Genomic DNA, 23,026 nt, shown 5'->3' with positions numbered 1-23,026 from the left:
ATCTCTCCAAGCTGCCCCACATACCCCACCATGCAGAGAGGTCATCAGCTTTCCCTCTGGCAAGGGGATGCTCCCGCCCAGCAGCATTGAGGACAGTGAGATCTGGGCTAGGAAGAGCTGGCAGATGTCAACTGCATTGCTGGTCCAGGCCCAGGGGATGTCCCTGATGCGTCACAGTAGCGTGATCCTGTGGAGGTACGTAGCATGCGAGATGTGTACTGAGTGCTGTGTTCTCCTGGCGTCCCTGTGGGAGGAAGATGGGCCTCACGTGAGTGGGGTGGTTTCACTCTGTACTCAAGGATAAGGGAGAGCTGGAGAACATCTTCCCCATTAAATTGTTTGGTGACTGTTTCTTTTGTTTGCTGACGAAGATAAGTCTAGCACGAGCTCACCGGCATGGAGACATTTCTGTACACATGGGGTTTCTACAGCTATGTAGAGGACATCGGTACGTTGTGCAACTCCTGAGTGAATGAAAACAAAGTATTCCTTCCTCTTCTCTTCCTCTGTCTCAGTACCATTTAGGGGAAATGCTGATTTTTTAATTTTTTTTTTTCTTTTGCTAAAGTCAGTGTTAGCCTAAACATTCGGTTAAGCTTTTTCCAAAGGCTGTACCCTTGGAGGAGGAGTTCCCAGTGAAGGCTTGGGATCTGCACAGGTGCTGCAGAAGTGGTATGTACTGACCAGGGCTGAAATAGGTCCATGAGCTGGGGCCAGCAGCCTAGAAGATGGAAGAGAACTTGGATGAGCACAGAACACTTTTAGTTTTTAAAGACAGCAAACCCAGTGGGGAACATGTGAGGGAAGTGCAGAGTTGGACCTGGGAAAAACTCACGTGGCACCCAGGACACATAGGGAGGACTGGGGAGCAGCAGACGTCCAACCCGAGTGACATGGCACCAGAGTTTCAGTGGCTGCCAGCCACCTGTCTGCACCACACCCCAGGATGGAGCCTGGTGTTTACTGTGTCAGAATGGGTCATCTGGTCCCTCCCTGTACCATCTTTATACAGGGAGGGTTCTCCATGCAGGAAGCTGTGTGGGCATGAAAAGCCCTCTTGGCTACAGTGGTGACAGTGGAAGATGGTCTCTGGGGGTGCTGAGGACCTTGTGATGACCCAAAGCCCAGTCAGGAGGGCAAAGCTGGGCTTCAAATGGCAGCTCTGTGGTCACAGTGGATCTTACTTGCACATCTGCCTTGGTGATGGGTTGGCATGTTCACTGAATCTTTCCTTGAAAATAATTTTGCCTTGGGCTTTTGGTGGCAGCTGCTACTCTTCCCTGCACTAGAAGTGTCATGGTCTGCAAGCTTTGTGGTCCCACATAATATATTTTTTTTTTTGCTGTTACATATCTGTTATTGGGGCCCCAAATTAAGGCTCTGTTGAATTTTCTAATTTGTTGTAGGCAATTCTGGCAGCTGCATGTCTTGCCATGCTGCTGCTGGTGATGTCCTTACTGTGCATCTCATCAGTGGGCACCTGCTACTGGTAGACTATCACCCCAGAAGATGCATGGTGCTCCTTTGCACTCCTTCTATGGCTGGAGGAGGAACTGGCAGCTATAGCTGTGTTAGCAACTCTGCTCCTCTGCTGCTGTCCTCCCCCTCCGCCTTGGCTTTTGTTGTCACCACAGCCCTGGTGACACTCCCGCAGAGAGGAGGACCTGGCTGCTGACTCATGGCATTGTCCTTCCCTATTACCATCCCACCTTCTGATGGGAACTTGATGGGACAGATCAGTTCTGATGCAGTAGCATCAGTGGGACTGAGGCCCTGGGAGAGTAGCACCACATGGTTAAAGAAGCTGGGGTTGAATATGGACACTTCATCTTGGTTGGCTCAGAAAAGCCCTCAGGATGTTCCTGGCACAGGTTGAAAATTTGTTGACTGAGAAGCACCGGACAAAAACCTGTGGTGTCAAAACTGCCATCTTAATGATCTGCAGAACAACCTTGTCGGAACCATTTCTGCAGGGAGGGTGGTGACAGCCACAGTGGGGGACCGGAGCTGGCAGAGGTTTGGCCATCTGCCTGCCTGTGCATGCTGAGATGCCACAGGCCACTGCGCGTAGGGGTGGCAAAGTTGGTGGTCATTGGGACTTTGGGTTGCTTGCTCCATCTGAGCCTCTCTGGTCAGACCTTTCTCCTGAGTGATTGCTTTCAGCACAGCCCCTTCTAATGCGAGTTGTGCTGGATGCCCTTGCTTGATGAAAATAGAACAATGACCTCAAGGGTTTTCCTTTGAGAGTGTCTTGAGGGAGAACAAATGGGAAGGATTTGAACAGGCCATCTGCTCCCTTCCCATCCGGCTGTGCTGGGCCAGGCCCTGCAATAAGGTTGGGAGAAGGGCAAAGCATGCCTGGACATTGTGCTTGAAGGGTGTGAGAAGGTGCAGCATGCAGGGTAGGGGCCTTTTGAATCCCATCAGACCAGGGACCGGTCTTGGGGAGCTGAAGTCAATGGAGCCTGTGAGAAACTGCTGCCCCTGGAGCAGCTCCTGCCCTGGACACCTCTGCCTTCTGCTCTCAGTGGACCTCCTGAAGCCCACCCTGGCTGGGCTGAGCTGTAGGGCAGGGACTCCAGCAAACGTGGCCAGTTTGGATTGGGTCTGACCTCTCCATACTTGTCCTGGTCCCGGGAGCTGGGGAAGGCAAGCCTGGGAGAGGGGTGCATCCCCTGAGACCCACAGATCAGCTGAGCCAATTTGTGGAGAGCAGCAAGCCACTGACTGCTGGCTCCTCCAAGGTCTGTGCGTTGTTAAACGCTGGGGCATGAGGGCACCCTGGTGTTCAGGGCTGCTTCTTTTGAAGGGCATGTCCTCCTTCCTAAGAGCTTGGGGGTCTCTGGGGAATGATGCTCTGGGTTTGGTCCAGCTGAGAGCTCTGCCCCACCCTGGGGAAGTGTGGGCCAGCCTGCGTCACTCTACAGTGTCACGATCATTAGTGGCAGGACATCATCAAAGGGTGTTCCCGTGGGTAGCATGAGTTATGGGAGCCCAGCCCAGCGCAAGCGAGGAGACACAGCAGCCTGGCTATCCTGCTGCTGCCCCAAGGTCTGGGAGTTCCCAGCCCGGTGCAGATGGAGGGGGCGAGACCTGGACACTGGCTGTCCCATGTCCATGGGCATGCTGTGCTCTTGTCCCCAGGCAGTGTGGTGTCTGTCTTACCTAGGTGAGCCAGGTGCTTTCCTCGTGCATCTGGCGAGATGCAACTCGTCAGCAGGCTCCTGCTGCTGGAGCAGGAGCAGGCACATGTCCTGTGCTGCAGACACACCAAGCAGGGCATGAGCCCAGTAGGATTTGTAGTTCGTGCTGGAACTGTCAAATCCTTGTGTGTTCCTATCTCTGGGCATTGCAGACTGTATTTTTTTAACCTCAGGTGCCCTCCTGGGTATGCTTGTTTGGTTAGGAGTTGAGACTGGGAGGAAACCTGGTGTTCTGCTCTTTGGTTTGGGTTCAGCTTTGGTTACAGGGCTGTTTCTGCCTGTCCTCTGTTCCAGCCACTGAGGTCTCTTAGTCCAGGTCAAGCCCAGCCTGGGAGCTGAGTGGTGAGGAAAGGAGTTACTACTGTGTGATCTCTGTGTTCTCCTGCCTTTGTTTTGGCAAAAGACAGGTCCCAGCATCCCTGCCAGCAGTGGGGCTTGTGCTAGTGGTGGGAATGGGAGGGTTGGCCTGCAAAGCAGGACCGTGGGACAGTCAAGCATGCTGCTTAGGAGCAGCTTCCATCCCATTTTCAAGGCTCCAGCTGCTCCCCAAAGCTGGTGTCAGCCTGGCCACGTCCCGTACCTTCTCTGATGCCCAGCTTCTTGCTGCAGGTTGGGACTGCATGTCCTGCAGATGTGCCTCTGCCCCAGAAGAAACCCTGGTCCAGGCCCTTGGGGCTGAACCTCTTGAGGTCTGGCTGGAGCAAGGACTTGGCTTGAGCCAGGCTGCACTTCTGCAAGAGGCAGCATGCCACTGCCTCCGTCCCTGTGCTGGGCAGAACAGGTAGGGATTGCGCCCCGGGCCTGTTCCTGGCACTGTATGTCTCTTGGCATGCAGGCTAACCTTTTACATGAGCTGGAGCCACAAGCAGCCAGCACTAGGGCTCTGCCTCCTCCCAGCCCTCTGCAGGGCAGGGGTGCCCTCACCCTGGGGGGGTCCTGCTGGGCGTGCACAGGGGGACCGCTGAGCCCCATCGACTGCCTGGGCATGACTTGGCCCCCACCAGGGATCAGGTTAGGTCTTGTGTCCAGGTGCAGGCAGCCCAGTTGATGTAATGTGCCTGTTGCTGCTCGGCGGGGAATGTTGCTCACCTGCCCGGGGAGGCACGCGCTCTCGCATGGCTTGGCACTGCCTGCCAAGGCTTAATCTCCATTGTTTGACAGCTGGCGCTCTGCTGACGTCAATCCCATGGCTCAGGGGGCTTTTTGGGGAGGAATGGGCAAGTCTCTGCATATGCATACTTGCAGGCTTAGCAGAAAAACATTGCATGGAAACCATAGAGGGAGAGGGGTGAGAAGAAGAAGAAAGGAAGACAGAGGCACAGCTCCAAGGGATGCTGCTCCTCTGTGGCATCGCCCAGCCCCAGGAGCTGCTGGGTGACTCAAACCTGGGTTTACCTGGTCCGGCAGAATCCCTGATAGGGGGGAAAAATGTGACCTTATGCATACAGCTTGTTGGGAAGCGCTGCTCAGTTCCCCTCCCATGCTGAGGATCTATGTGTGCCCTGTAGGCATCTCACCTGCATTTCTTTCTGATACCTCCCCTACCACCTCCAGCCAGCTGAGACTGTGGACATTGGCTGCTGGATGTTGTCTCTTATGCTGGGTGACTGCTGTTCTCCTCCCATTCTCATCTCAAGGCCTAGGGTAGAGGTGCGATTTTGTCCTTTTTTATATATCATTAATGAAGCTGTTCAGCCATGTCTGTATTGTGCCAGCTCTGGACATCACTGTCATGCCTCAAGGGACCATTTCAGGATGCTCCCTGGAAGCCATGCCCAGGCCACTTTTGGCATTGGCTGACTTATGCTCAGCTCTGCTGCCTTTCTCCCAGCGAATAAGTTATGTGGGCGACACCCTAGGTCTCCTGTGGACTGATCCCTCCTCCGCGCATCAGCAGATATAAAGGGTGATCCGCACTGCACTCACTGCTCTGGGGAAAGCTGAGCATCCTTTGTTGCTGTTTGCACAAATGGTCCAGGTCCAGCTCCTACGTGTCTGTCTTGCAAAGCCTCCCTTAGCTTTGGAGCCTGGAAAACGCTCCCTGGGGAGTCTTGGCATGGAGACCACAGCTTCCAGGCTGAGGCACTGGCGCTTCTGCTTCCACTTCTGACCGTAACAACACATCCTGATAGCAATTGTTCTCCGAGCTGGAAATCCTGTCCACTCTGCTGCGGGACTTGTGCTCCCAAGCAGCTTGAGGTCTTTGGTCAATGCAGTCAACCCTTCCCGCAAGGGAAATGACTCTTGCCCTGCTGCTCAGCGGCAGCCACCTCTCTGGCACAAGCTGCTCCACTCCTGGGCTTGGCTGCTTGGCAGGACTAGCTTTAATGTCCTTAAATATATTTTGTTAAAAAAAAAAAAAAAAAAAGCAAAGTGGGGAGTGAGGAAGCAAAAGAGGAAGCCAAGAGTTACCATAAATAGCTTGGAAGGGATTTTTTTTTCTTTCCTGGCTTAGAAAGCAACTTGGTGGAAACAGTCCTGAAGCTCAACCTTGGTCATGCCTGGGAAGTGGAAACCCTGAAATCCATTTCAGGTCTGTGGATAGAGCTGAGAGCCCATGACCAGGGGGGTCAAAGGACTCTTTAAATCTGCTGCTTCAACTTTTCAAACTAAGTTGTTTTCTTTTGCCCCCCACCCCTGGAGAGTGCAAAAGCATGTAAGTAGCCATTGGAGCGAATTGCTTAACGTCTTGACTTAGGTTGCCTTTTCGTTTTGTTTGCACCACTGGCATTGGTCTGTGTTCCTTCCTGACTACGTATTTTTGAGGCCTTGGAAATGAAAGTTGGATGATACCCACCAGGCAAGACTGCTAGCACAGCATTTGAGTTTTTAGATGCCCAGGGAAATATATTGACTATTTCTTGGTCTGGAGGAGGGGAAATAAGAGGTGTTCTATGGTAAGTTTTTCTGGAGAAAGCTGGATTCCTCAGTGTGATTAGTCAAATACTATGATTCAGCCCTCCCCCAACAAATGAGGCATCCAGAAGTATGCAGGGAGTTTCTCTTGCTTGAAATTCTGGTCTGGAGGGTACGTTTGGGCTGTATAACTCGGTTTTCTTCACAGACAAAAACTGTGCCTGATCAACAAAATAACTCCTTTGATCACTTTTTTTTAAAGCAGGGAGCCATTAAGAAAAATAGCATGCAAGTTCATAGCTCTAAGAAAGACAGGATGAGCCCACAGCATCCTCTTGTGTATCACATTATCTTCTTGCCCAACCCCTGTGCATCATCTGGCACGCCAGGGGTCAGTGGCAAAACTGGTATTTTCTAGCTAATATTTGGATTTTTAAAAATAGTTTGCTGAGGCTGGGTTCATACCTCTTGTTCCCTGCCCACAAACAAGCAGCAGGGTGATAGTTCCTGGCACACTCTAATTGTGGGTACATGAGGTGGGATAGCCCAGCAGGGTGAGTCCTGGAGATGCTGTAGGATGGAGGACAGACATTCCTAAAGGACCTATTTCCAAACTGGTATAGACATTGCACCTCTTCTGAGACTGTAGCCAGGGAGATGATGCTGCATGCAGGACATGCTCCAGCCGCCCAGCCTAGGCTTTGGAGACCCATGACAATTCAGCATGATTAACAAATTGGAAGAAATTACAAGTGTGCCAGAAACTACTCTAGAAACTAAACTGGGAAGACTTATGGGAAGTTATGTGCACACCTTTAATAAGACAAGGCTTCAGAGGAGAGGAGAGGTGATGTTTTGTTCAGAAATATTAATAAAAGATATTGCTTTCTTCTATAGACCTGACCTCACTGCTCTCATGACTCTTGTATTGGTAAGTGCTGTGATTTTATCCATGACACATAAAATTTGCACTCACCTGAAGCATCAGGGAAGCTGATAAGGGAACTGAGTGATCACTCTGAATAGCTCCCTCTCCAGAACATCCCCTAGCCTGGATTTGGGCTGAGTCTACACCTTCCCCAGTAAGGCTGCCAGTCTTGGCTTGATGATAGCATGGGAGGAAGAATTTACCCTCTCCTTGCTAGTTACAATGATTAATCACATCCATCATTGAATAGCAGGGTCTTAACAGGATTTGGCTTTCCCTCTGAGTCACAGTGGCAGATGCCATCTCCCTGGTGGCCAAGGACTGGTGGTCCCAAAACTGTCTTTGAAACACTGGCTGCCCAAAAACTCTCTAAGATGCCCTCAGTTCCACTTGCAAAGGAGCTCCCATTGCTTTGCTGGCCCCAGGAGCCAGGGAGTGTCTGGCTGAGAATAAGTGGGATTCAGGGTGCCAGTGTGGAGGGTGCTTGCTAGTGCAGGCAAGCTTCTGGGCCCTGCAATGCATGATGGCTGGCCAAGCCCCACCTGCCTTGGGAGAAGCTCCCTCAGCAGGTCTGCAGCTGATGCTCAGCAGTGTAGCTGATAGAGGACCTACAGTGAGGACTCGGTTCATGTTGCCTGGGAGAGATGCTGTGTTGGGCACATGGGGAGGAGCTGGGTCCCTCTTTGTAAAACCAATCCTGTTTAGGAAAGCTTGTTCCTAACAGCTGAGGTATGGTGGGAAAATGTTCTGCTTTGCTAGCTGCTAACAGATGCCTGCTTAGCCATGGAGGCCAGGACCCACAGATTCACCAGCTACCTGGGGCAGATCTCCACTAGGAATAAGGCATCAGTTTTGCTGAAGATCTGCTTAGATCCCAGTGGTGGGCAGAGGTGATGGACAGACTCCAAGAGGAGGTTTGGCTTAGCTATTCCCTCAGGAGCTCCCTTGCCTTTCAAGACTACAGCAGCCGGTCCAGAGAAGGGACTGAAAGCCTTTGACTTTCAGATGGAAGTTGTTGGTTTTTTGTAATAGCATTAGAAACCTCATTACCTCTGTCAGTTTCACCCAGTTTTAACAGGGCTTTGTCAGGAGTAAGCCAGCCAGCATGAAAATTTTGCCAAAGCTCATCCAGCAGTTGGTAAGTGCAGATATCAACGAGTCAGGTGCTTGAAAGCCCTTGGAGAAGTAATTAGGGAGAGCAACCAGAGGAGGAAAGGAGGCAATGCACCAAGCTTGTTGGCTCCTTCACCCTGCAGGCACACTTTGCTCTTTTGCTCCAAGCAATGGTCAAGGAAGACAAGGCTTCTCCTGTGTAGGGCTGTTGAAAAGCTTCCGGAGAAAAGGCAAGGAGGAAACTACAGGGAATCAGCCATGGTTTGCATGGTTTCTCTGGCCCAATGATGGGGAGGTTGTGCTTGGGGTGCGATCAGATGGGCAGGAGGAGGCAGTGGCAGCAAGGACAGTGGTATGGAGTAGAGGTAGACTTGGAGGGATGGGGACTGGTGAAGCTGGATACCTCTGGAGAAGGTGGGGCTGTAGCAGGTCCTGCCCCAAATGAGCCACGGGTGTTGGAACAGTGGCAACTTTGGGCTTCTTTTGATTAAAAATTGTGTGTTTTCCATGGAAGATGGATTGTGAAAGGCCTAAGATCTGAGAATCCATGGGTTTCAGCTCTACTGCTGCTCATCCCAGTGCTGGGGGTCTCGCTGGGCAAAGCCTGTCAGGTTGCTCTCCAGTGCACTCTGCTTGCACTCTCCAGCAGTTTTGCAACATACAGTTCCTTTTTCTTGTTATTTCAGCTCTAGGAAAAGCACGGCTGGTGCCAGCCTTTCTGCTCATGGCTTCCTCCATCTTGGGCAGCCCCAGAGTTTCCCCCCTTCTCTGCCTGAGCTTCCAGGCTTGCCAGCATCAACCCCACCATGTCACACTTGACCTTCCCAACTGGAACATGGTACGTGGCTGTCAAGAGATCCCCTTGAATGAGTTGCAAAGGGCTTGGGGGTAATTCAGCTCCTCAGAAGGAGAGGATGACTGGAGGGAAGGGATGGAGAAGCATCCCAAGGAGAATCTCACAACTCGAAGGTGAGGAGACTCTCCTCGTCATTTGCTGCCTGAACCACCAAGTGTTGCTGGTTGCATGCTGTGTGTCACTGCTCCCAAGCCGGCCATCACAGGGTCAGAGCTTTGGGATAGCAGAGGAGGAAAGTAATGTATATAAACATAGACTCACTGGAAACCAGGCTTGTTAACTTTCCTAATAACTAATAGCTTAGCTCTGTGCTTCTCTGTTTCTCCAAACCGGGGGCTGACAGCTCCCTGGCTGCTTGCTTCTGAGAAATGGCTTTCCCTGTAAACTGAGATCATCTGATAACACTTACTGATTTAGTCAAAATTACGCCATTGTGGCTTGTTGTTTGCATGCCTGCATGGTTTTGGAGTTTTTCTAGCAGAGAATGTGTTGTGGGAGGAACTGACTTATAAATATACTCCACCCCCAAATCCAGTGGCTTTCAGGGAAAAAGCGTAAGGTGGAGATGAAGATGTGCTCCTTACTCTACCCACCTCCCTGAGTATTTCCTAAGCCCATGAAATTGGGTGGGAGGGTAGTTCCCTACCCAAAAAAATTCAAGGATCATGTTGGTTGTGCAGACTCTTTGCCACCCTGATGTTTGTAAGTAGATAGTGCATGAAAAGCCTCGATGAGAAGCTCTAGCCACCAGAGTAACCAACATGAAAACCTGCTTCTGGAAAAAATACTTTCTTCCTGCCCTTTAATAGCCAACGGCAGGGTGTTCCTGGTGGAGCACAAATATTCTCAACAGGCTAAATAATTATGTTTAATTAGTTTTCATTAAGGTGATGCTAATCCACCGCTCTATTTGGAAATCAACTTAGCTTCTGAAATGGCTTGAGAACAATGAAGCAGGGAATATATATGCTACTCACGCTGCACCCATTTCCCAAAAGAAAGGGACCATCAGACTCCCTGGGCTACACAGTGACTTCCCAGGCTTGGCAAGAGAGGCTGGAGTGAGTTTCAAATAGTCTGTCTCTGTGATATATTTTCATTTTCCCTCCCAAAGCAAAAAAATAATGCTGGGATTGCTTCCAGTCCCTCGCTTTCCAGAGGTGGCAGCATCATCACAGCCCCAGTCCTTCGGGGATGTCTTCTCCTAGGCCAGGTTCCTGCGGTGGCCTGTGGCCACTGGGGCTACTGCCTGTGGCAGAGGCGAGCCTGGGGCAGCAGCAGGGGAGGCTGTGTCTCCTGCCCTGCTAACGGCATGCAGGTATTTCTTATCACACCCCTGGCCATCTCCCCAGCCCTGACCTGTTCAATAAGCACAGGAACAATGGGGAGGTGGTCTGCCCGCAGTCTGCAATGACTGCCAGCACAGAAACCAGCCTGGCATTAGCGGGCTTGCTGCTCTGTGAGGCAGAGCTGAAGGTGTACATGAAATGAGCATTTCAAACAGCAGGGTGTAATTGCCTGGTGCGCAATGCTTAACTGAAAACACAGTGATATCCCTATCGCTCCATCTCTACATCAGGAGCGCACGCCCTCGTGCATCCCCTGCGCATTCTCCATTTGCCTGGGGTGGGACCAGCCAGGTAGGATACAGGCAGGATCAGGCCAGACCGGGTCCGGGATGATGTTTCTGCATGGGGCCACCACTGACCAACACTAGGAGGCAGGACCAGAAAGAGCTGGAGCCTCACGGCACGTAGGTGTGGGAAGTGCCCACCCTGGTCACCCTGCTCACAGACAGCCAACAGATGTCCTGCTGTGAGACAGAGCAGGCATTTCCCCTCTGGTATCTATGTTACACTGTCTGCACTGTCAAGCTGAGACAAACATGAATGTGGTGGTAGATTCTTGGTCCTTGCTTGCTCTACCTCTGTACCATTGGTTTCCATCTTCATCTTCCTGTCTTGAATGTGCGGCACTTGTTTCCAAATTAGATCCACTCACATTGGTTTTCTTAAGTTCTTCCCTTTTTTTTTGTGTCTCATTTCCACAATTTTCCATTGTGCTGGAGCCTAGCACGTTCCCATTTAATTGGGGAGGTAAACTGCCAGGGCTAAATGATGCCTCTTCAGACCTGCTTTTACCTGGGTACACCCTAGGTTTGGGGTATCTCTCTGCTGCAATCACCAACTTTAGTCGCGAGTGCTGAATCCTTACCAAGGAGCTCCCTTCTCACAAGTGTTTACTGTACACATGTATTGGTGGGAGAAAATAAAACCCAACACCCAGATGTGTGCCTCCAGCTGTATTAACCAACCTGGCAGCATATAGCCACCTCTTCATCTGGTCCTGGTCCAAACCCTGTCAGGGATAAGGGGAAATTCCCCAGTCAGACAAACAGAGGAAACCATACCAGCATTCCAGTCAGTCTTTCCAAAATATTTTTTCATGAAGGGCACACGCCCTGTTTTGAGCCCGACAGTGTCCTGTTTACTTTTCTTCTTGGACTTTGCAGGCTGCAGGAGAAGGTGGGAGACATCCTGGCACCATGTGGCCCAAGGAGAAGGGGAATTACCCTGGGAAGGCTTGAATTGAGACCCTGTCCTGGCCCTTTGCTGAGCTGAGAAGATGCCAGCAGCCCAGGTGAGGCTTCCTGGGATGGGGGTTGAAAAGGAGAGTGAGAAACATCTGAGATTTGGCACTGTGTGGTGGGGAAGGCTCTACTGTAATGTGTTTCTCTCTTCTCACCCTGTATGTACAACTCTGGAAAACTGTAGTGGCCCCAAACTCTCGCTATTAACCATCTTCAGACTGTCCCAAACGTGACTGAAGCCACCAACCCTCCAGTGGTACCCCAGCCCAGCACCACGTGCCCTCCAAGGCCATCTCTCCCTGCAGGAGAGCCCTGCCATGCCCAGGAGCACTCAGAGAGATGGCCACAAGGGCCTGGAAGGAAGTGACCCACGTTGCTGCAGGTGAGAGAAGTGCAGCTCCCAGCTCTCTCTGCTGGTGATCAGGAGATGCCCCATCACCACAGGCATAATGAGGGGTACAACCCGCTGCCCTCCACAAGGGATTTGGGTGCTGAAGATGAGGTTCCCGTGGCTGGTCCCTCCTAGAGAGATGTTGGCTGTCAGTCAGCGCTCGGTGAGTGCTCTTGATGCTCCACAGACCAGAAATGTTCTCCCCTTCTCTTTCAGCAGGGGTGTTAATCTGAGCTTGCATTCCCCATCAGCAGCCAGTGCCAGCAACCTCTGCAGGAGTTAATTTTTTTTAATTTGGGTGAGTTAGGAACCTGCTTCCTGCTGCTTGGATGAACTGAGATGTGCACTGCTGTTTGTAGAAGCAGAGGGGGACTGGCTTTATCTTAATTCCTCATGGCATTTTCCCCTCCCACGACTGCTGCTTCATTTGCACCCAGACCAAGTTTGAGTTGGCGCTGTTCATCTGAGAGCAAATCTGGTGGGGCTGGAAAAGGATATGGGTCACCAGGTGCCTTCAGCTTTCTGTTGGCATCGGGAGCCATCAAAAAGGGCAGCTAGGGTCCTGGAAGACCCCAAGTACAAGGGCCCCTGGGGATGGGAGGAGGTAGTGTTACAGCCTGAGTCATGTGAGAGAGGAACTGTTACTGGGCTCCACCTATTTCAGCTATGTTATAACCCCTGCCTTGCAGGGGAGACGGCCCAAGCCCAGAGATACCGCCTATAAGTGATGAGTCAGTCATTGTCCAGAGAGTCTCCACGGGACAGACATCATATCTTCTTTCCTTGGCTATCTTCTCAGCAACTGCATCCTACAGCTGGCCTGCCTTCTCCTGTTTTGTTTGCTTCCTCCTGGCTGTGGAGCACTGTCGCTGGAAGAGGAAGTGTCAATGGTGCCTCTCAGTCTATTCTACCTAAATTTAAATCACTATTTTTGTCTTTGTAGTCTCATTGTATCCTGTTTTAAATTAGGAACAAGTCACATGAGGAAAGGTGTTGTCCAATGTTTGGTGCAGTGGTGAGACGAGCCATTGCATGATGAAGGCCTTGTGCCATAACAGCCTCATCCCACTGTTGGTCATCCTCTCTGTCAGGGACAGGTTTTTGTTTCTTACAGCAGTTCCCCAAAGGAGCAAGGAAGAGGCAGTAGCAGGATGGGGTGACCTGCTTCTCTTCCCAGTTGAATGTTTCCAGTTAAGAGGCTCTTCCAGAAGCATGTTAGTGCACAGATAACACAGACGGATGCATTTCAGGAAGCGATTCCCAGAACCAGCTTGACATTTCCCACTGGTGTGACCTGGGCCAACGGCTGTCCTTGCAAAAGAAAGAAAAGCAAAGCCAGGGGTCAAATAACAGGAACCAGGCATTGAGGAAATGATCCCTCACTGAAATTAATGAACTTGCAAGGATAACATACTGTTTGGTGTGAGTCAAAGCTTTTTTTTTTTCACAGTGCTCAAGGGAGCACAAGGGTGTGGGGCTTCTGGTATCTCTTGGGCATCATGGAAGTGGGGGCCTGGGCTGAATGGGATGAGGACTTCAGTGGTTCCTCACTGAAAGGAGGACAGCACTCAGGGAGGGATGGCTTGACAGCCCCCACTGACATCATCCTAAAGGCTGTTTGTGGAGAGCTCAACAACTGTCCCCCAAAACTGCATTGGTGTCCATGCAGATTTCTATCATTCTTACCAGACATTGAGCAATCCTGCCAGATGAAGCTACTCCTCATTAACACCAGCTCCACAAAGAGATCTGAAGAAGGAAGGGAACTGCAGAAGGACTGTGCAAGTCAAAATGCTAAGCAATTCCTCCTTGTGCAGGCCTTGACCTTTGCCATCCCACCCATATGGTGGTGATGCATGGTCCTCTTTTTGGGTGAGGAGTTCAACAGAGTTTCTTCTCTAAAGAACAGCATCTCCTGTACCTCTCCTTTTGCTCAGGGTGCAGGGAAACTATTTAAAATGCCACCTCACCTCCAAGGGAAAACAGGTGGCTTGCTCCCTGAGCTGTCAGCTCACTCTTGAAATGATTGCCTTTGGGTGATCTTCAGTGGACCGCCATTGACCACATCCTTTTTACATTGGAGCATACCTCCCCTTATTGTTCCTCAATCTCCCAGCTCTGTGTTGGGATGTCAGAGAGCTGGAGCAGGGTCTTTGTGCAGCCAACCAGTATGGCTCCTCTCAGTGGAATCCTAGCCATGCCTTTTGCTCTGGGATTCAAACCTAATGGCAGGTCCTTTACCTAGTGTTCAGCCACAGCTGTCAGATACAGACTAGGAACACAGTGTTTCTGATTCAAAACAGTTAATTTCTAAGGTGGGAAAATTTAGCTCCATCAGGAGCATGGTATTTGTCTTGGACAAAAGAGCTTTTTTAGGTAGGAGTGGTCCATCCTGGCTGTCAGAAAAAATTTACTGATTTCTCCACTAAAAAATAAATATTTGTCTTGTTTTCTAGGGTGAAGTTAAGCAGCCATGACAGAGGCGTACCTGGCTGAGAAATTGATCAGTCATCTGATGGGATGGCTCTGAAGCAAGCACCAGTGAAGTGTGAAGGCATGCTGCAAGGACCATCAGAGCTGACAGCTCTTCACCAGATGTATTTATTGATGCTCTGCTTCCTTGTTTGGAAGTCAGTCAATGATGGTTACTTTTTTCAGAGCAGCTATAAATAGTCAGGTTTCTCTGCTGACATTAAATCTAAGCTCACCTGGTAGTGCTGAAATGCATGAGGTAGAGGACTGTGTTTGCTGGACTTGGTCCAAAGATGTGGTGGGTGGGTCACTCCCTCTGCCAGCCCCGACACAGTGGGGACAGTGGTCCACAAGGAAGCCCAGAAGTAAAAGTATTTTCTCCGTCACAGTGTTCTCAGAGGGATGTAAGAGCGTGATGATAGTCACCACAACTGGCGTGATTTTCAGGGAAGATTCAGGGCAGGTTCCTGTTGGAGGTACAAAGAAGTTTGGATGCTGGCCAAAACCTCAGTCTTGTGGTTAGAAAACAGAAAACAAAAGTGGGAAAAGAAACCCTGCTGTGTCGTAAATCTCTGGTTCTTCATGAGTGTGCTGGGGACAGCAGCATGCCAAGGCTCGGGTCCACCAATCCTGCAAACCGCAGCTCTGATTCTCTCTCCATGGGGTCACACTATGCTTGGAGGACTGTATCCTGCCATCGCTGTTCACTTAGAGCATCCAGACTGAGAGATGTCGTCACTAAAGGGAGGAAAGTGCTGGCTGGGTGAACAGGCTGGTTTTGAATCTGTCACAAATAGACACCAAGCATCTCCCCAGTTTGGCAACCCCTTGGTTTGTCCTCACAAAATAAAGGAGAACTGGAACGAAAGGATCCTGTTTCCAACCTGTTTGACTGTAAAAGCTTTTTTTCTTTTGTGTTAAAAAAAGAGGCACATTCTGTTTCAAACGCAAAACTTTTCACATTCATTTAGAATGTGGAGGGAAAAAAAGTTTCAGAGTCATCAGCCCATTTTTTAAAGGAAACAGAAGCAGATTGCTCTGAAATTATTCTTTAAGAATGTGAGCTAATCCCATAGTACTAAAAAAGCCATAATCAAAAGGAAGTGTTTTGAAATTGTGAAAGGGAAATGTTGCAGCCAACCTGAGATTGAAACTTTCCTCTGTTGATGAAGCTTTTCAAGAATAGGAATTTTTGCCTGGATTTGAGACGGGAGTGGTTTGTGGTTTCTCAGGCTCTCCAGGTATGAGAAATCTGAGACTACAACAAAGCAGGGCTCAGATTTCTGAATTATTATCTTTTACTTTTATCCCCCCAATTCTTTATGGAAAACTGACAGGACTCTTGACTTCTTTTCTTTCCAGTGCTCCTCTGGTACCTGCACAAAAATTCAAACAGGATCTCTTCACCTTCAGCAGCCTTACACATGTTGCCTGGACACAGGTCTGACAGCGATTTGCTCCCAACTCGTCTCCTCCAGCAGCCTGTAGAGGAGATGCAAAGAGGCAACGTCCTCCTGTCAGGTAGAAATCAAGAGCTTTAAAAACTGTTCCTGGGCCTGCTGTTTACTTATTTTGTGAATTGAGAGGTCTTGTCACATTTTAGTACCTAGTTTTTTCTTGCTCAGAGCCCATTTAGATTATAGGGAGATTATTTATTTGTTCACCTTCCCTCAAGGTCTTATGGCTCCTCTCATAATTCACTCATGCACCCTAAAATGGATCTCGCTGGATGTCTTCCCTTCCATTTTCTCCATTAAAAACAGTGTTTTTGTGAGCTGTGCCCATGGCAATTACTTGTATTGCTTGCCATCACCCTGGATATGATGGTTGGACAGCTTTCCGTCCCTCCTGGTCCATGACACGTGTGTGTGTGGTGTCTCCTTGGGTCCCTCCTGCTGAAGTGGGAGTGGCTAGAAGAGGATGAAAACTGTGATGGGATGATTCCGTGTGCAGAAACAAAATGTCATTTCCACTGGAAAATATTTCAAGGTGTTTCAGCCTTTCAAGATGAAACAAAATCTTTCCTTGCAGAATATCAGTTCCAGCCATTGTTCCAGTTCAACTGGCCTGTTCCAAAGAAAACAAATACATTTTGACTTGAAATGGCTAATGCTGATACCAGCTCAAAATCAGCCCTTCCCTGCCGCACGTTCAGAGCTAGGAGAGGATCTTGTCGTGATCAAAAACCTCCTTGCTTTATTCCAGCTTCTCCAGACAGAAAGTTTCCAGTGCTTTTTGTACGATGGGCATCACAGCTTTCTATCCTGCCCTGGGTGACACCTGGGACCTCTTCTTGGGCCACAGCCTGAGATGGAGCCGGAGCTGTCAGCAGCAAGGTACGGCCAAGCCTCTACCTTGATTTTGGGCTTCTAGCTGCTAAATATCAATGCTGGAGAGAACCCCAATGGGAAGAGGCACACTGCAAAAGTATTTTGCATGAGGATGAAAAGGGCGTGCAGCAGCATCTCTCCTGGGAAAGCCTCTCTGGAGAAGGAGGGGAATGAAGAGATCTGAACTGCTTTGGGCACACAAAAACTGTTCTGTCAAAACCAATTTCCAGAAGAGCTCTACAAAACACATGTCAGCAGAGGTTGGTGGCTGCCAAATCTCAGTGTCTTGCTCACAACTGCCTCCTGCTTCACATCCAGCGTGAGGAGAACAGGTTTTATTGGTTTGTTTTTGGTTTGCTGCTTATTGAAATTCAGGCTGTTTTATTTAGTGGGTTGACCCCTGCACAGTGACAGCCAAACCACATGCATATACTCTCACAGTATCAGGGAAATTTGGAAGATTTCAAACAAAACAAGGAGGTTTTATGAAACTTCCAAGTAGCTGGAGAAAAAAAAAAAAAGATTATGCAACTCTGGCACTCCTGTTGCCATCGTCAATTAAATAAGTCAATACATAGTATAATGAAAATATTTTGCTGCATATTAGTGGAGACTGAACCATTTTCATTGCAAACACATAACTCTTATTCCATGTTTAACAGTGCCCAGAGCTACAGGACTGAGTATAGTCTTATGGAATGAGATGTGCTCAATTCACCCTCTTTTATCCTCTTTTTATTGAATTTAACCTTTTTTCCAGAAGGAAACGGACAACCATCCAAACTTTGTGGTTTAACTGTCCTTACCACAACTTCAGGAGGGATCAAATTGGAGCCACGATCACCACACATTTGGACTAGCTCCTTTCACATAATGGGGTAATAGTAATTAAAACTTTTGTCTACTTATTTTTTTTTAACTTCCATTTGAATGGTGGCTGCCAGAGCACTCCAAGGTCTTTTAGAGGTGGCAAAATAGCTAAATAAAATAATTTCCAAGATAAAAGGTCAGTATATCCAACAAGCATCAGATCTTCAAGGAGGTGAAGATTTCCAGTAGGATGTTTCAGATGTGGGCACGTGGGTCCTCCCCATCTGCAAAACAGTGAAGACCATCTCAGCCCTTCTGCCCCTTTGTGGGGTGTCTGTTGTCATGATGATCCCTTGTCTGTCAGAGAGCATTACCAGGAGTGACTAAGATAAGAGCGTGCCGTGTCACTCATGGTGATGCATCTCACACATCACCTGCCAGACTTTTGCAACAGGAGGAGGAGGCTGAAATGTGAGCTTTCCATCAGCTCTTTTCCTGGAGAGGCCAGTGTTTCTGGACTGCACCCAGCAGAGAGCAGCTGTTGAGGCAGGTAATGCTGAGATGTCACCTCCTCCTTCCCCGTGCTGGCATGTAACCTCCCAGCAGCCAGGGCATGGGATAATCTTTCTGGATAGGAGCTTCCTTGAGCTTCTCAGGGTCTGATTTGGTCACACATCTTCCCCTCACCCCTTAGGATGCATCTGTCTAGACCTGCTACCAGGGGTTTAACAACATACCTATGAGCAGCAGCAGGTTTTGGTGCTGCTATTGGTGGTGTGAAATAACAGAATTGCCCTGCAACTGATTTCAAGGCACAGGAGAGCCTGGAAAAGTCTGTCTCTCTTGGGTATGTAGGTCCATGGAGGAATCAGGGTTAAGGAATTTTACAAAAATATTTTACTTTCTACCATTCTAGGCTGCAGAAGTCTTGCTTAGGGGCATTGCTCCTGAAATATTTACTGACTAAATTCTATTGGCAGTGGGCAGAGTTATATTAGACTGTCTCATCAGGATCACTTGAAGCAATTTCAAGGAAATACAATCCTGTTTTGAATGGCACAGTCAGATTCTTGTCTGCCTCATTTAATTGCTTTTACTACAGGATACTGATGCTTTAGATTGCAAATCCTCCAAGGCAACAGCTGTCTCTTTGTTCTGGATTTGCAGAACACATCCTGCAGCGAAGGTCAGGGCTCTGGCCCGACTATGAACAGCTGGTTAGTTTGAACACTGTACTCGGACAGTGCCAGGAGAGCTTTACAGTGATGGCTAGAGGGTTGAGGGGTCCTCACTGGCACAGCCCTGCTGGGTGCTGACCCCTGGTATTCACAGCACCCATGTTGCACTGAGGGATGCACATCATCTTCCGTCCCTGTGATTGGTCTTGTTTATGGTGGTGCAGCATTTATGGTGCATGAAAATGTCATGCAAAGGACTAGCTGGGGAGGGTGTGGAATAAATAATCTTAATTCCAATCTCCACATCCTCCTCTTACCAACTATCAGAGTTTCTTCTCTGGAACATGCTGAGCGAAAGGCCCCATACGTGACACCTGGGGGCTGGCATCTCCAAAAGCTGTTACAGAGAGAGGAGAAGTGGAAAAGCTATTACAGAGAAAGGAGAATTGGCTGGTCCAACGGGAACCCACCACAATAATCCATACATCAGGTCATCTCCAGTTTAACTTAAAAGCCTTTGGTGTATTATGGCAGGGATTCAACTGATGGTGAGACTCAAGTGTCCTCATCATAAACAAGACTTACTTAAAACAAAAAAGGCAGAGGAAAAGAAAGTGCCTGCTTAAGAGCCTCACCAGCACTCATTTAAAAGCATTTCCTCCACTCCCCTGTTCACTTATAGCACTCTTAAAAGTGGAGGAACTTTCTGCTTTACTCTCTGCTCTTTTTAAAGAGTCAGCCTGCCAAAATCAAAGCCTCCTATCTTCCAGGCTCTGCTATCACCCTCATGGTGCAATTACAGCCTGGCAAAGCATGCCTTCCCATTTATTCCTCCAGAATGCACCTTTCTCCTGCCATTGCCCTGCAAGAGGTTTGATTGACTGGATTTGCATATGGGATGGAGAATACAACAGAGTTGTTTAATGTATTTATTAGTCACCAGTGCAGACAAATATCCTCTGCTTCAGGTTAGCTCATTGTGGGCAGCCAACTATGGGAGGGATGGTTTAATGCTGACACACACCTCTACCATCATCTTCAGTATAAACTACCTGTTCTCCCATCCCGCTTTGACCTCACTCCTAATCTCTGGGCATGGCTGGCTTCCCTGCAGGGCTGGTGGTGGCCTTGGCCAGAGGGTAAGCAATGCCACGTCCTGTCATGGAGCTTGGATGTTGCTTATCCAAAAAATTCCTCTATGTGTCTCTCCACCATGGGGACCATGGTACTCACTCCCCGAGGGTTGGACCACCTCCTTGGGTGCCGGTAAACCACCTTCCCCTCGCTCTCAATCCCCAGGAGCAGGTCAGGCTGTGAGCCAGCCAAGCCTGTTCTTCAGGTATGGCTGTGTACCTCCCTCTGACCAGTATTTCTGCTCCAGATCAAATATACATTACTAGTAAATTAAACCCAGCCTGTCATGGTTTGTAATTTCCATTGCAACCACAGGCATTGGCAGGAACCAGTGATGCATGCTGCCCACCCCATCTACTTTGGTCCTTGTCCCCTGCTGTGCCACACCACCAGCCCCAGGGAATAAATGGGGTTTGCAGGAGGTGGGTTTGGTGTGCAACTCAAGGGACTGGCTCTGGTAAATCTGAGGGGGTTGTTTTTGGTCCGCATTCCCAGAGCAATGTTTGTACTTGCAAGTCTGAAACCCTCCAGGAGCCCCGGGGGCTTCGTGTTTGCTTCGGCACAGGCTTGTGCTGTCCTGGTACTTGTGTGCAGCAAGTAAATTTGGGGTCACCCAGCTCCAGGAAGTTTGTTTTTTAAACTGTGCAAGGTTCCAAAGTAAATACAGGGATCGCCTTTCACTCCCTTCTTAATCCTGCTTGTGACAGTGCCACCCACAAAGCCGGGGACCCAGCACATCTTGAGTAATAATCTCTAGGGCTGCTTGTTTTATGAGCTGTATGTAGGGCTCTGATCCTGCTTTTGTTCCTTTCTCTCTCTTGCAGAGCCTCCCCAGGTCTTCCCAACACGATGTGTCTCTCTCTAGGTGTATGTCCATCCTCCCATCTCCTCCCATGGCTGACATCTGTGGTAGGATCTTCATCGCTGCTGTGTCTGAAAAGACCAGAAGTTCACTTGAATCACATCTCACTCCCTTCTTCTGCTGAGCCAGGGGGTTATGAGGTCCAGTCCCTTCTCCAGCTTCTAGTTTATATCAGGGACTGTCCTACTCTGCTTGCATAGCAAAGCGAGAAATCATCTTCAATGCTGGGATGCAGTGGCTCTTCATCTAGTAACAAGGCTTCCCAGGGGCCAGGAAGATCTTCCCAGTTGAGTCCTAGTTGGGCTTGATGATCCTTATGGGCCCCTTCCAACGCAAGGTATTCTAAGATTCAGTGTCGCTGGGTACTCCTTGCCTTTTAAAGCCCAGCGGGCAAATAATCATTGAGAAGAACAGGTTGGCGATACTGTGGAGGAAAACTGAGATGCTTCAGTCCCTGCCAGATTGAAACCAGGTGGTAAAGCAGAGCTAGTCTCTTCCTCACCCCATGAAAGGATCAACCCACTGCTTGGTAGAAAGAAGTAAGGAGGACGATGCAGGGAAAGAGAAGACCTGTGGTCATGTTGAAAGAATTTGACCCAGTCTTCTTCCCAGCAGAAGAAAAGTGGCTTCTGAGGGTTCTGATGTTCTGCAAAGTGAGCATCCCCTGGAAGCAAAGAGGGACCCACCTCAGTTCCTGCATAACTACACCAGTGTAAGTTTGGTCTGCCCATGGGAAACATGCTTGGTGGGCAGGTTTCAACTGATGGCTTGTTTTGGATGAGGGGAGATGGCAGGGTGGAAGATGAACTGGTGGTGCACATGGAGAGCTGCAGGCCTGATTCAGCTTTGCTGGTTGAAGTGGCTGGCTCTTACTCAGTTAGCAGCAGCAAGTCTTCTCCTTCCAGCCAATGTCTTGGCCAGAGGAGCGTGTCTGCTGTGGGAGGAGCTCATTTCAAAGGCTGAGAATGAAATGCAGCCCCAGGAGCCATGTAAAATGAACCAAACCCTGTTGATGTGTGATCTTTCCTGCCAGGCACTTAACATGAACTGTATTGTCCTAACAAAGCATGATGAGAAGCATTTGAAACCAAACTCTCTTCCCCCTGTCAGCACCACCATAAATCACTTTCCTCCTGTGCACTCGTCTGCAGGCCGAACCATTCCTTGCCAAGGCTGTAACCCTCCAGGAATGAAAATGCAGTGAGAATTCTCAAAAAGAGGCAAGAGTCCTATTTTTTTATGTGCATCTCATTTTGTTACTTCTGTTGCACAGTTTATTGTCTAAGGTCTATAATTCAAAAGCAATGTCAGTGTAAGAAAGCTAGAGCTGAAGTCATGTCCAAGGGCTAGAATTTCTCTTCCAGTGGGATAAAAGCTTGGGAGATGTCAGTAGTGCTCTCTGGTGGTCCCATGTAGGTGGACAGAGCCTGTTCAGGACAGCTCTTTGCTTCTGCTGCAAGTCAAAGGGCCTGTGCTGGCCATGGCAAACCTCATGGAGCTGCTGTAGCACACCAAATACTGGATGCATCCTTAAATTGTGCCTGGCCTTAATAGCTGAAACCTCCGTGACTGGACTTTTAAATTCAGATTTGTCAGCTTTTATTGTGCTATTTACTATAGCTAGATAAGCTGCCAAGGCATGGGCGATGCTCCTTACTTGGGAAAAATGTTCATGAGAAGAGTAGACCAAGACACTGCATGGTGTGGGTGAGCAAGGTGTGTGGCTCTGTGGGGAGGCCTCCACTGCTGCAGGTGGCTCACAGCTGGGTGTGAAGCAGGTGTTTTCTTGCCTTACCAACTGCAAGAGGTGCAGATTGAGAAATAAAATGGCAGCATAGGTTGTCAGCATGATTTCTTACTGCCCTCCAGCAAATCAGCCCCCCTGGGGGGAACCCTCTATCTGATCTGAGATCTGAGATCTAGCTGGGGCTTGCTGCTGGTGGCCAGACCTCGGCAGCATAGTACTGCCTGGGGACCCAGGTCCTGTGGTTCAGAGCATGTCAGAGGCCTCCCAAACCTCTGTTCCTTCCTTGGCCAGCCAGAACTTCTCGTCAGTTCCCGCCAAGGACCTGCATCCCCATGGGGCAGTGATGTCCAGCCCACGGAGGTATTTACCAGAAGCTACACGCAGAGATCCCTGATTCCCTTTTGACTTGCTGCAACCTTTTGCTTCCCCTTGGTAGGGGTTATTAACCCCACCGGCATGCGGTTTCCAACCCCATCCACGAGAGGCGGCATTGGCGCAGGGGTGTTTCTGCCCGCTGCTCATTGCCAGACAAGGCGCTTTGGCTTTTTGGGCATCA

This window comes from Phalacrocorax carbo, chromosome 7 (genome assembly GCF_963921805.1).
Source record: "Phalacrocorax carbo chromosome 7, bPhaCar2.1, whole genome shotgun sequence".
In the NCBI taxonomy this organism is placed as follows: domain Eukaryota; kingdom Metazoa; phylum Chordata; class Aves; order Suliformes; family Phalacrocoracidae; genus Phalacrocorax; species Phalacrocorax carbo.
Note: the sequence above shows the minus strand (reverse complement) of the source record.